This window comes from Physeter macrocephalus, unplaced genomic scaffold, assembly GCF_002837175.3.
Source record: "Physeter macrocephalus isolate SW-GA unplaced genomic scaffold, ASM283717v5 random_22, whole genome shotgun sequence".
Taxonomy (NCBI): Eukaryota; Metazoa; Chordata; class Mammalia; order Artiodactyla; family Physeteridae; genus Physeter; species Physeter macrocephalus.
The window spans coordinates 47,493-58,119 of NW_021145312.1; the positions used below are offsets into that span (position 1 = coordinate 47,493).

General features: G+C 46.0%; 1 long non-coding RNA gene across 2 annotated transcripts; it reads right to left on the bottom strand.

The window, feature by feature from the left end:
* Positions 1-400: 400 nt before the first annotated feature.
* On the bottom strand, positions 401-7,556 carry LOC114484788 (uncharacterized). 2 transcript variants are annotated; one of them, XR_003678105.2, is made up of 3 exons: positions 7,317-7,556; positions 6,592-6,635; positions 401-1,655 (listed from the first exon to the last, which is right to left on the bottom strand). It is a non-coding gene; the product is annotated as an uncharacterized lncRNA (long non-coding RNA). The 2 variants fall into 2 exon arrangements; XR_003678104.2 differs by having other exon boundaries at positions 401-1,660.
* Between the last annotated feature and the right edge of the window lie 3,071 nt (positions 7,557-10,627).

The window sequence follows — 10,627 nt, forward strand, 5'->3', positions numbered from 1 at the left end:
ATTGTTGAGCCTGCGCTCTAGAGCCCACGAGCCGCGACTACTGAGCCCACGCACTGCAACTACCGAAGCCCATGTGCTGCAACTACTGAAGCCCGTGCACCTAGAGCCTGTGCCCCGCAACAAGAGAAGCCACCTCAATGAGAAGCCCACACCCCGCAATGAAGAGTAGCCCCGGCTCGCCACAACTAGAGAAAGCCCACACGCAGCTACGAAAAAAAAAAAAAACTGTGTAAATGACAGAAGCCATAAGTAGAGACTTAAACGAAATAGAGATTTATTTCTCTTTCATAGAAAAAAATTCCAGAGGTCAAAGGTCCACAGTGTCATCAGGGACCTGGGATCCTCCTACCTTTTTCTTCTCTCATTCTTAGCATGTGACTTCCAGACTCACTGTCACCTCATGAGCCAAGAGAGTTGCTGGAGCCCCAGCAATCACATCAGCATTCCAGGCAAGAAGCAAGGAGCAGATGGAGGAAGAATATGAAAAAAGCACATGGCAGCTGTCTATCCCCCTTTTCATAAATCCTATAATACTTGATAACTTCTGCTTACAACTCGTTGGCCAGAACTTAATCACGTGGCCCTATTTAGCGGCAAGAGAAGCTTGGAAATATAGTGTTATAACTGTGTACATTGCCACATTGTAAAAAATCAAGGATTTGTTAGTAGAAGAAGGGGAGAATGGATATTAGGTAAGCAGTAGACAATAAAACACTATGTCTTCTTTCCTTGCATATTAGGATACCTGGCCTTTCCGCAGGAGGACTTGAAGGGCCCAGTTTTGAAAAATATAGGCAATTTTGACACACCTGCTATTTTGTTTTATAGACTTCACTTGTTACGCTCCTAAGCCACCAAGGGTTACAGTTTAATATAACAGAAGAGTAATAAAATAAAGCAGCAGATTGATCTTTTTATATCTAAAATCTAATTTAAAAGAATTTTTTAAGGAGCAGAGTAAACTCCTTGAAGAATAAATTTCAGGTCTCTGTGGCTCTCCCCACTCTACCCTTAGATTGTAATTCAACTCAGGCTTTGCCCAGATCCTACTATGTGCCCGACATGGTGTAGAAGCAGGGGATAAAAGGAGGGCTGCGTGGCACCCACCCACGGGGTGCTTGCTCTCGTGGAGGTGATACATGGGTGTGAAATGGCCTGAGAGAGCGCCTGGGTTCCTTCCTGATTAGGTTAGGTGAGGAAAGACTGGTTAGGCTGGGTGGGGAAAGCACTCCTATTCCTGACAAAACTCATCTAGTGGAGGAGAATTCCGGTCTTAACGATGCTCCACGCGGGCTGTAAAGACCTTCATTAGCAGCTGCAGCTCTTCTCAGTGACTCAGGTTTGGGGGCAATTTTCTGGGTCTCCTGAAATCACTCAGTGATTTGCATGGGTCTCTTGAATTCTGCTGAGAATATTTCACCTTTTAGATTTCGTACGAAGCAAAACTCTTAAAAGATGGGAAAAAAAAAAGAAATCCTTGCTTTGCCCTCAATCTTTGGATCATTAAAAGCGTGTGTAATGAGATGTTCTAAAGGGACTCACCGGCTCCGTTTCAGTCATGGGTCCAGTCTTGGGAGGCCACCATTCCCAGCTCCACGGGGACAAACGTGCGAAGGAGGGGTCAAGTGACTGCTTTGCATCCATCAGCTCAATAACTACGCTGAGAGAGAAAAAGCATCACGTTTGAGATGAGGGAAGAATGCTTTTCAGTGGTCATTGTCCCGCGAGTATCGCCCCCACGTGGAGGAGCGGGGACTTGCTTCCCCTTACCACCAGCTGGCTGAAGGGATCTTTACGTAAAGAACTCAGAGGGCAACACAGGTGCCCCAGGGCCCCGTGCAACTCCCGCCTGAGAAATCGAAAGGTGGAGAAGGGACGCCTGGCTAAAGCACCCCCTGGCAGTGACATTCTTTCCCTGAGAGCCGGTTCAAGGTGAGAGCTTCTGGGGGCCAGGGGTGCGTCTGGGAGAGTCTTTGATCGTCCCAATAGATCGCCTGGAGGGGAAAAGAGACCTCAGAGGAAGAGGTCTGATCTCCAGGGACTGGGGATGAAATTACAAATAACAAAAAGCCAGCCAGAGAAGGCATTTTCACAGGAGTCAAAAGAACAGCAGGTGTCAGCTCTTCCCTGTTGAAATTTCCAAAGACCCTTCAAAGTGCCTGGTGTGATAAGCTTTGAATATCTGCTGAGCCCAGCGAGCAGCGATGCCAGCCCAGGACCTCCCAGTCCAGGTAAACCTCACCTGTCGCTTTCTCGTGTCTTCTTCCTGCAGTTCGGGAGCAGGCAGAGGCCACAGCTAGCAATCGGAGGGCCGCCCAGGCAGAAAAACAGTATCCTAGCCCCTCCCCTCCAGGAGCTGGGGGCAGGGAAAAGCTGTAACTCTGGGGTTCTGACTATTAAGTGGGACTAGACGTTTAAAATCCTGGCTGGAGAGAGAGGCTGAGAAAGTCAGATCTCATCCAAGATTTCAGTTTCAGATTTCATCCAGAGGTGGAGTAAGCGTCCCAGCAGGTTTGAACCGGCAGTGGGGCAAGATGAAGTTTTGTCTTTTGCACCCAATGAGTCCCACTCGTTCAAGGTACCAGCTACATGTGAAAGCTTTAAAAATATCTCAGGGTTAATCTCCCAGTTGCAGGAAAGCACAATAAGCAAGGCATTAATTAGGGCTCCATTTACACTTCCTGCTTCACCTCTAAGTACCTGTTTATGGGGAGCTGGTTCTTCTAATGGCTGCACTCATTCCTGTTCTATTTGTAATTTGGATTTCTTTTTTTTTCTTTTTTCTTTTTTTTTTTTTTGCGGTACGCGGGCCTCTCACTGTTGTGGCCTCTCCCGTTGCGGAGCACAGGCTCCGGACGCGCAGGCCCAGCGGCCATGGCTCACGGGCTCAGCCGCTCCGCGGCACGTGGGATCCTCCCGGACCGGGGCACGAACCCGCGTCCCCCGCATCGGCAGGCGAACTCCCAACCACTGCACCACCAGGGAAGCCCTGGATTTCTTTAAGTACCTGGGAGCCATGCTCTAATATTAGCCAACTTTCTGGAACTTAATACAGATAAACTCATTTGGGGGTCTCATCCATGCGGCACTTAATTCTAGAATAATTAGGAGAACGTCATTAGCCTGTTACCCAATTGCATGGGTTCTAAGAATGAAGTATTTCAGAGACCCTGGCATATGTTTGAGTTTCATATGCCTTTTACTTTGTAATGGGGACTCACGTACTCAACATTCTCCTACACTGGACTGGTGTTGATATCAAGGCAAAGTGTCTGATTTTAGCTAACACATAATTACCTTTTACAATAAAATTGCAGCTGGACAGTTGAGGAGGCGTTGAGAGGGATACAGAAGCAGAAACGAGAACTGGGCCCTTGAAGAGGTTTTTGCTGTGTGGACATTGGCTGCTGTCCTAGGTCTGAAAAGTGTCAGGCTTGGGGATAAACCTCTGTGTGTCTAGCACTCCCCATACAAAGGTCAAAGGATGACTGGCTTGTTCTAATCCCAGGGCACAGGGGAGACAGGTGGGCAGGGTATCCTGGGCTAAATGATACTGCACAAGCCAGACGCCTCTCAGATCCTCATCCATGGGATGTTGCCCCAATGTGACTTTCTTTTTTCTTTTCAGTATTTTCTTTTATTGTGATAAAGCACACACAACATAAAGTTTACCGCTTTAACCATTTTAAGTGCACCGTTCAGTGGCATTAAGTATTCACAGTGCCGAGTTACCATCACCACAACTTTTTTCATCTTCCCAAACAGAAACTCTGTACCCAATAAACACCAACTCCCATTTCTCCACTCCTCCTGCCCCTGGCAACCACCATTCTACTTTCTGTCTCTATGAATGCGCCAGTTTTAGGCATCGCAAATAAATGGAACCGTACAACATTTGTCCTTTTGTGTCTGGCTTCTTTCACTTAGCATAATGTTTTCAAGGTTCATGCATGTTGTAGCATGTATCAGAATTTCGTTCCTTTTCGTGGCTGAATAATATCTCATGGTGTGGATGTACCACACTTTGTTTATCTGTTCGTCTGTTCACTGATACTTGGGTTGTTTCCACCTTCTGACTATTGTGAATAACGCTTCTACGAATGTTGGTGAACAAGTACCTGGGTCCCAGCTTTCAGTTCTTCTGGGTATGTAACTAGGAATGGAATTGCTGGATCATATAGTAATTCTGTGTCTAACTTTCTGAGGAACCTCTAACCTGTTTTCCCTATAGCAGCTGCACCATTTTACATTCCCACAAGCGCTCATTCCCATGAGCGTTCCGATTTCTTCACGTCCTCCCCAACACTTGTTATTTTCCCTTTTTTGTTTGGTTGTTTAAGTACAGCCATCCTAGTGGGTGCGAAGTGGTGTCTCATTGTGGTTTGACTCGCGTTTCTCTAATGACTAATGACGTTGAGTACCTTTTTATGTGCTTTTTGGTCATTTGCATATCTTCTTTAGAAAAATGTCTATTCAAATCCGTTGGCCATTTTTGAATTGGGTTGTTTTCTTTTGTTGCTGAATTGTGGCAGTTCTTTATATATTCTAAACACTACAAATTTACGAATGTTTTCTCCTATTTTGTGGGTTATCTTTTCACTCTCTAGGGTCCTTTGATGCACAATCAGATGGGACTTTCTGCATACGTTGAAAAAAAAGTTGCTCTGACAAAGATCTGCCAGCTGACCGCTATGTAATGTTAATTAATTCATCTGTTTAACCCACAAGTATGTATTAAGGAGACCCTCGTTCTGGGGTTTATGTTCACAAGATATAGTAGCCACCAGACAGCTCCCCTTCAAAGCATTTATAGTCTAGTTAACAAGACCCTTCCCGTAACACAGAGAGGCTGAAAAACAACCGCAGTGGACGTTGGCAACTGACATACGATCATTTCAAATGTGTGAATTCCAATCGGATGTGACGGGAAGGGCCCCCGCACCAAGGGAGGTTGGTCGGGGAAAGCCACACAACGCCACATCACCTGCTCCAAACCGCACGATCACATTTATCACCAGCAATCAATACTGCCGTCCTCACAGTACGGCATCTGTACCGTATGCCATTACGCTGTATGGCATCTAAACTAGCAAGAACTTGAGAACATTAACTTTAGGTGTTACAGCACTCCCAGCTCAGTTGGTCCCTAACCAGGTCAAGATTATTATATTCTGGGGAAAGAGCTCCTTTGTAGCTTTGAAACATATAAATACATCAGCAGTCCACCTTTCACGGAGGCTACATCATCAAAATTACCGGAACATTTTTTATTGAGCGCCTAATTTATGTCATGGGTGCTCTGTTTTCTTAATCTTGATTTTAAAATAATAATAATAAAAGTTATTTACTGTTATATATCATTGAGTTTAACAGAAGTAGATCTTACAAAACCAAAAAGTTAAAAGGCAATCATTTATATAATCAAAGGAGTCTGTAGCTTTGAAAGCCCTCATCTTAAATTCTTATGAAGAGGTTTTCTGGCACAGATAAGATGGGTTTATAGAAGCATTAAATCTCTGGACAATATCAGCAGAGACCCTCATCACGAGTCCTGGGCCTTGGACAAGTGAAAGCCAAACAGAAATTATGGTTGCTGAAATGGTAATACAGGTACATGAGGGAAATATTGTACCTGAATTACATGTTGTTTTCCAGCAACATTTTTGTTACTTAAGGCAAGGTACGCTCATATTTCAGGGAGCCTAATGGCACTGACTTGACTTGCCACCTGTCCCTACTTGAAACCTGGCTCCCCTACGAGAGTTTAAGCTCCTTGAGGGTAGCTGTGTCTCCTGGACCCTCAAAGACTTGCTTGAGAGGGACTTCCCTGGCGGTCCAGTGAAGTAAGACTCCACACTTCCACTGCAGGGGGCACGGGTTCGATTCCTGGTCAGGGAGCTGAGATCCCTCACGCCGTGCAGTGCGGCCAAAATAAATAAATAATAAAGTATTAAAAAAAAAAAAGAGAGAGAGAGAGACTTGCTTGAGAGTGGGGGGACCCAATTGCTTAAGCCAAAAGGCCAAGCAGCATCCTAGATTATTCCTCCTCCCTTATCACCTCCGTCTAACGCATCAGCAAATCCCATCAATTTCCTCTCCGGAAGCCTCTCTCCACAGAATACAGATGTCCCTTGTATGTCAACCATGTGTTTCTGATGCTTTGACATCCGGGGCCTTGCTGACCCTGGAGGGACTGCCCCTCCCAGGGCTAGCCAGTTCCTAGAAATAGTCTGTGATTCACTGTGGCGCGTGCCTTTCGTATGCAAACAAACCCATCCAGATCCCTAAGCTCCAACCTCCTTCTTTATCAGGCTCTCAGACTCACGGCCACTATCTACCTGCCCTGATTACCCTGGACCAGATACAGACCACTAGGGGACAGCCCCTACGCCCCAGAGCCTGCTGAAACTCTTCAAACTGGCCAGTCCGAAGCCTGCTGACCCTGCCTTGCCCACGCTTCCCTTGGAAACCACTGTAAAGGCCCTTGTACACATTTCCCCTCACTCCCTCTGTCTCCTGGCTGACCCTGGTGCATCCCCACGCGGAGGCGGCAGGGCATGCCCACTCTTCTTGGGAACTGTAACAAACTACCTTCTCAATGGCAGTCATCTTCCGATCTGTTGGCCTTGCCGTACCTGAATAGGAATAACATCTACATTTTAATACATCCTGGAGTTGTTCCCCTAGCCTGTCTGGACCCTACAATAACCCCCACCCACTCAATGTGCTTCTCCTCCAGGCCAGAAGCCCAGGGACTTTCCAAAATGAAAACTGATTGTGTCGTTCTCTTCTTTAAAATTCCCTAGGGGCTTCCACTACAAATTAGAATGAAATTCACATTCCTTTCCGTAGCCTGGAAGGCACCACGTGTCCCAGCTTCTACAACCTGTTCTTAGGTCTCCCCTCGCTCAGTGCTCCAGCCACACTGGCCTCCTTTCAGTGCTGCAGAGATGCCAAACTATTTCCTGCCTCGGGGCCTTTGTACGTGCTGTTCTCTCTGCCCGGAACACTCTCTTCCCCTAGCTTTTGTGTGACTGGCCCTTTTCCCTCTAGTCTCAGTCAAATATCACCCCTGGAGAGGCCTTCCTTAACTGTACAGTCAGACATCCTGTTCCATTATTCTGTTTTATTTTCTTCATCACACTTGTCACTCTGTAATTATTCTTTTACTGCTTTATGGTCCATCTCTCTACCACACACCCCGACATGGAGTAGAACATAAGCTCCTTGAGAACGGGAGCCTGTTCGTGGCTGTGTTCCCTGAGCCTAGACAGCCTGGCATGTCGTACTGGATGAATGAATGAGGGGTACCTTACCTGTGTTTCCAGGACTGGAGAGGGGAGTGGAAGGGGCTGAGGAGTAAGGAGTTGTCCCCTGCTGTGACCCTGCAGCCACTTGGAAGCTGCTGGCTCACCAGAGGCTCCCCAGCTCCTGGCCTCATATCAGGCTACTGCAGTGTCAGGGCTGGGAGAGACAGACAGTGCCTGCTTCCTGGAGAGGTCAACGGGAAGCCAGCCTCTGTCTCGTGAGGTTCTGCTGACCAGCACATTTCCCCTGCAAGGGTGCCTTCTCCTTCCGCAGACCCCAGGTTCATTTGTCCCCTGCTCCAGAAGCTTGGCTGTCCCCAGGCTGCGTCTCCACTTGGCCCAAAGGATACGATGCAGCTTTTGCCCGTGCAGAGATGTCTGGGGTGGCTGCCAGCACTTTTGTCTTTCCATTTCATCTGCCAGCCAAGAGCTTTCCCCCGCTTTTGCCTCTTGAAGCTTTAAGGCAAGAAATGTTGACCTTGAGTACAGGTGCTTCTTAGGTTGTTACCCAAGGTCTCCTGTCCTGGTTCACATCCAAGCCAGCTGCTCCCCATCTTCTCTCTTCCTTTCCCTCGACCCGCCCTGTTCCCTGGCAGCCTCAAAACGCAATTGGGGATTTTTTCCCTGAGATCTGGTTCAGGCAGTAGGAGGGCTGCGAGTCTGCCCCCATTACTCAAGGGTACCAAGGCGCCTCTTTAGACCGTGGCCAAGTGGCCGCTTGGAGGAATCATTTCCAGAGTCATGCGCAGAGTGAAGGGGACTCCGACCCCTGAACTTGGGGGCATTCATCTGACAGACAGTTTTTGAGGATCTGCTGCTTGTCAGGCATTGGTCTGCTGGGGTCTGTCTTACTGGACCGGGGAGGGACTTTGGTCATGTCAGTGTTGCATAGAAATCCAAACATATGTGTTTGGGGCACATCATGTGACAGTTCAACAAAGCATTCTAGGACGACTGGATAGTCACATGCAAAAGAATAAAGTTGGGGGGCTTCCCTGGTGGCACAGTGGTTGGGAATTCGCCTGCCAATGCAGGGGACACGGGTTCGAGCCCTGGTCCAGGAAGATCCCACATGCCATGGAGCAACTGGGCCCGTGCGCCACAACTGCTGGGCCTGCGCTCTAGAGCCCGCGAGCCACGACTACTGAAGCCCGTGCGCCTAGAGCCTGTGCTCTGAAACAAAGACTAGCCACCCCAATGAGAAGCCCGTGCACCACAACGAAGAGTAGCCCCTCCTCGCCCCAAATGGACAAAGCCTGTGTGCAGCAACGAGGACCCAATGCAGCCAAAAAATAAATTAATTAATTAATTTTAAAAAAAAAGAATAAAGTTGGACCTCCTACCTCTCACATCATACACAAAAATTAACCAAAAAATGAATCAAAAGCCTAAACGTCCGAGCTAAAACAAACTCTTAGGAGAAAATGCAAGCATAAATTTTCATGATATTGGATTAGGCAAAGCCTTCTTAGATGTGATTCCAAAAGCACAAGCAACAAAAGAAAAAAAAGATAAACTGGACATCAGAATAAAAAATTCTTATGCTACAAAAGACACCATCAAGAAAGTGAAAAGACAACAAAAGAAAATTTTTGCAAATCTGGTAAGGGGCCTGTATCTAGAATATATAAAGAATTCTAACAATTCAATAAGAAAAAGATAACTCACTTGAAAAATGGGCAAGTAATCTGACTAGATATTTCTCCAGAGAAGATATACAGTCAGCCAATAAGCACCCGAAAAGATGCTCAATGCCATGAGCCATCAGGAAAAGGCAAATCAAAGAAACACAATCAGATCCACTTCACACCCACAAGGACGGCTAGAATAAAAAAGTCAGATAATAACAAGTGTTGGCAAGGATGTGAGAAATAGGATCATCCATTGTTGGGGGGAATGCAGACTGGTGCAGCCATTGTGGAAAATAATCTGGCAGTTGCTCAAAAAGTTAAACACAGAGTTACCATATGACCCAGCGATTCCACTCCTAGGTATATACCCAAGAGAACGAAAACATTATGTCCACATAAAAACAGGTATATGTTCATAGCAGCATTATTCATCATAGCTCAAAAGTGAAAATAACCCAAGTGTCCGTGAACTGATGAATGGATAAACAAAATGTGGTATATCTGTACAATCAAATGCTATTTAGCAATTAAAAGGAATGAAGCACTGATACATACTACAACATGGATGAACCTTGAAAACATTATGTAGATACACATTATATATATGTGTCTATCTAACATACTATATATACACAAAAGGCCACATATTATAGGATTCCATTTATATGAAATATACAGCATAGGCAAATCCACAGAGACAGAAAGTAGATTAGTGGCTCCCTAGGACTGGGAGTGTTCAGGGAAAATAGGGAGCAAGTGCTAATAGGTACATGGTTTCTTGCTGGGGTAATTAAAATGTTTTTAATTGATTGTGGTGATGGTTGCACAACTCTGTGGCTATATTAAAAAAACAATGAATTGTACACTTTAAATAGATGAATTGTATACAATGTGAATTATATCTCAGTAAAGCTATTACCAAAAACATCATGTGATAAAGATCCTGGACAATCAAGAGAGTTTGAGAGTCTGGAAATTCATAATTTGTGGTAGGCAGAATAATGACTCCCTAAAGATGTCCAGGCCCTATGTCTGGAACCTGTGAGTATGTCACCTTATACGGCAAAAGGGACTTTGTAGCTGTGATGAAACACATGGACTCTGAGATGGGGAGATGATCCTGGTTTGCACAAGTGTGCCCAGTCTAATCACGAGTCCTTAAAAGCAGAGGTCCTTTCCCACATGCATCAGAGAGATGAACCTGAAAATAATGACGAGAGATACAAAGCACTTGACCTGCCATTGCTGGCTGTGAAGATTGAGGAAGGAGGCCACAAGCCAGGGAATGTGCTAGCCTCTAGAAGCTGGGAATGGCCCTCAGCTGATAGCCAGCAAGGCAACAGGGAACTCAGTCCTAAAACCACAAGGATCTGAATTCTGCCAACACCCAGATGAGCAAGAAAAGGGCTCCCCTTGAGAGGAACACAGCAGCCCTGCCACCCCTTGGTTTTAGTCCGGTGAGACCCACATCAGACTTCTGACCTAAAGGGCTGTAAGATAATATATTTGCTTTGTTTGAGCCACTAAATGGTAGTCAACTGTTATGGCCACAATAGAAAACCAATATGTAGCTACTTCATGTAGACTTTATGAAGCTAACCTTAAAAAAAAAAAAAAAGAGAGAGAGAGTGCTGGGCTTTCTCATGCCTGGGGATGAAAAGATGTACTGGTGGTTGAAAATCCATGACA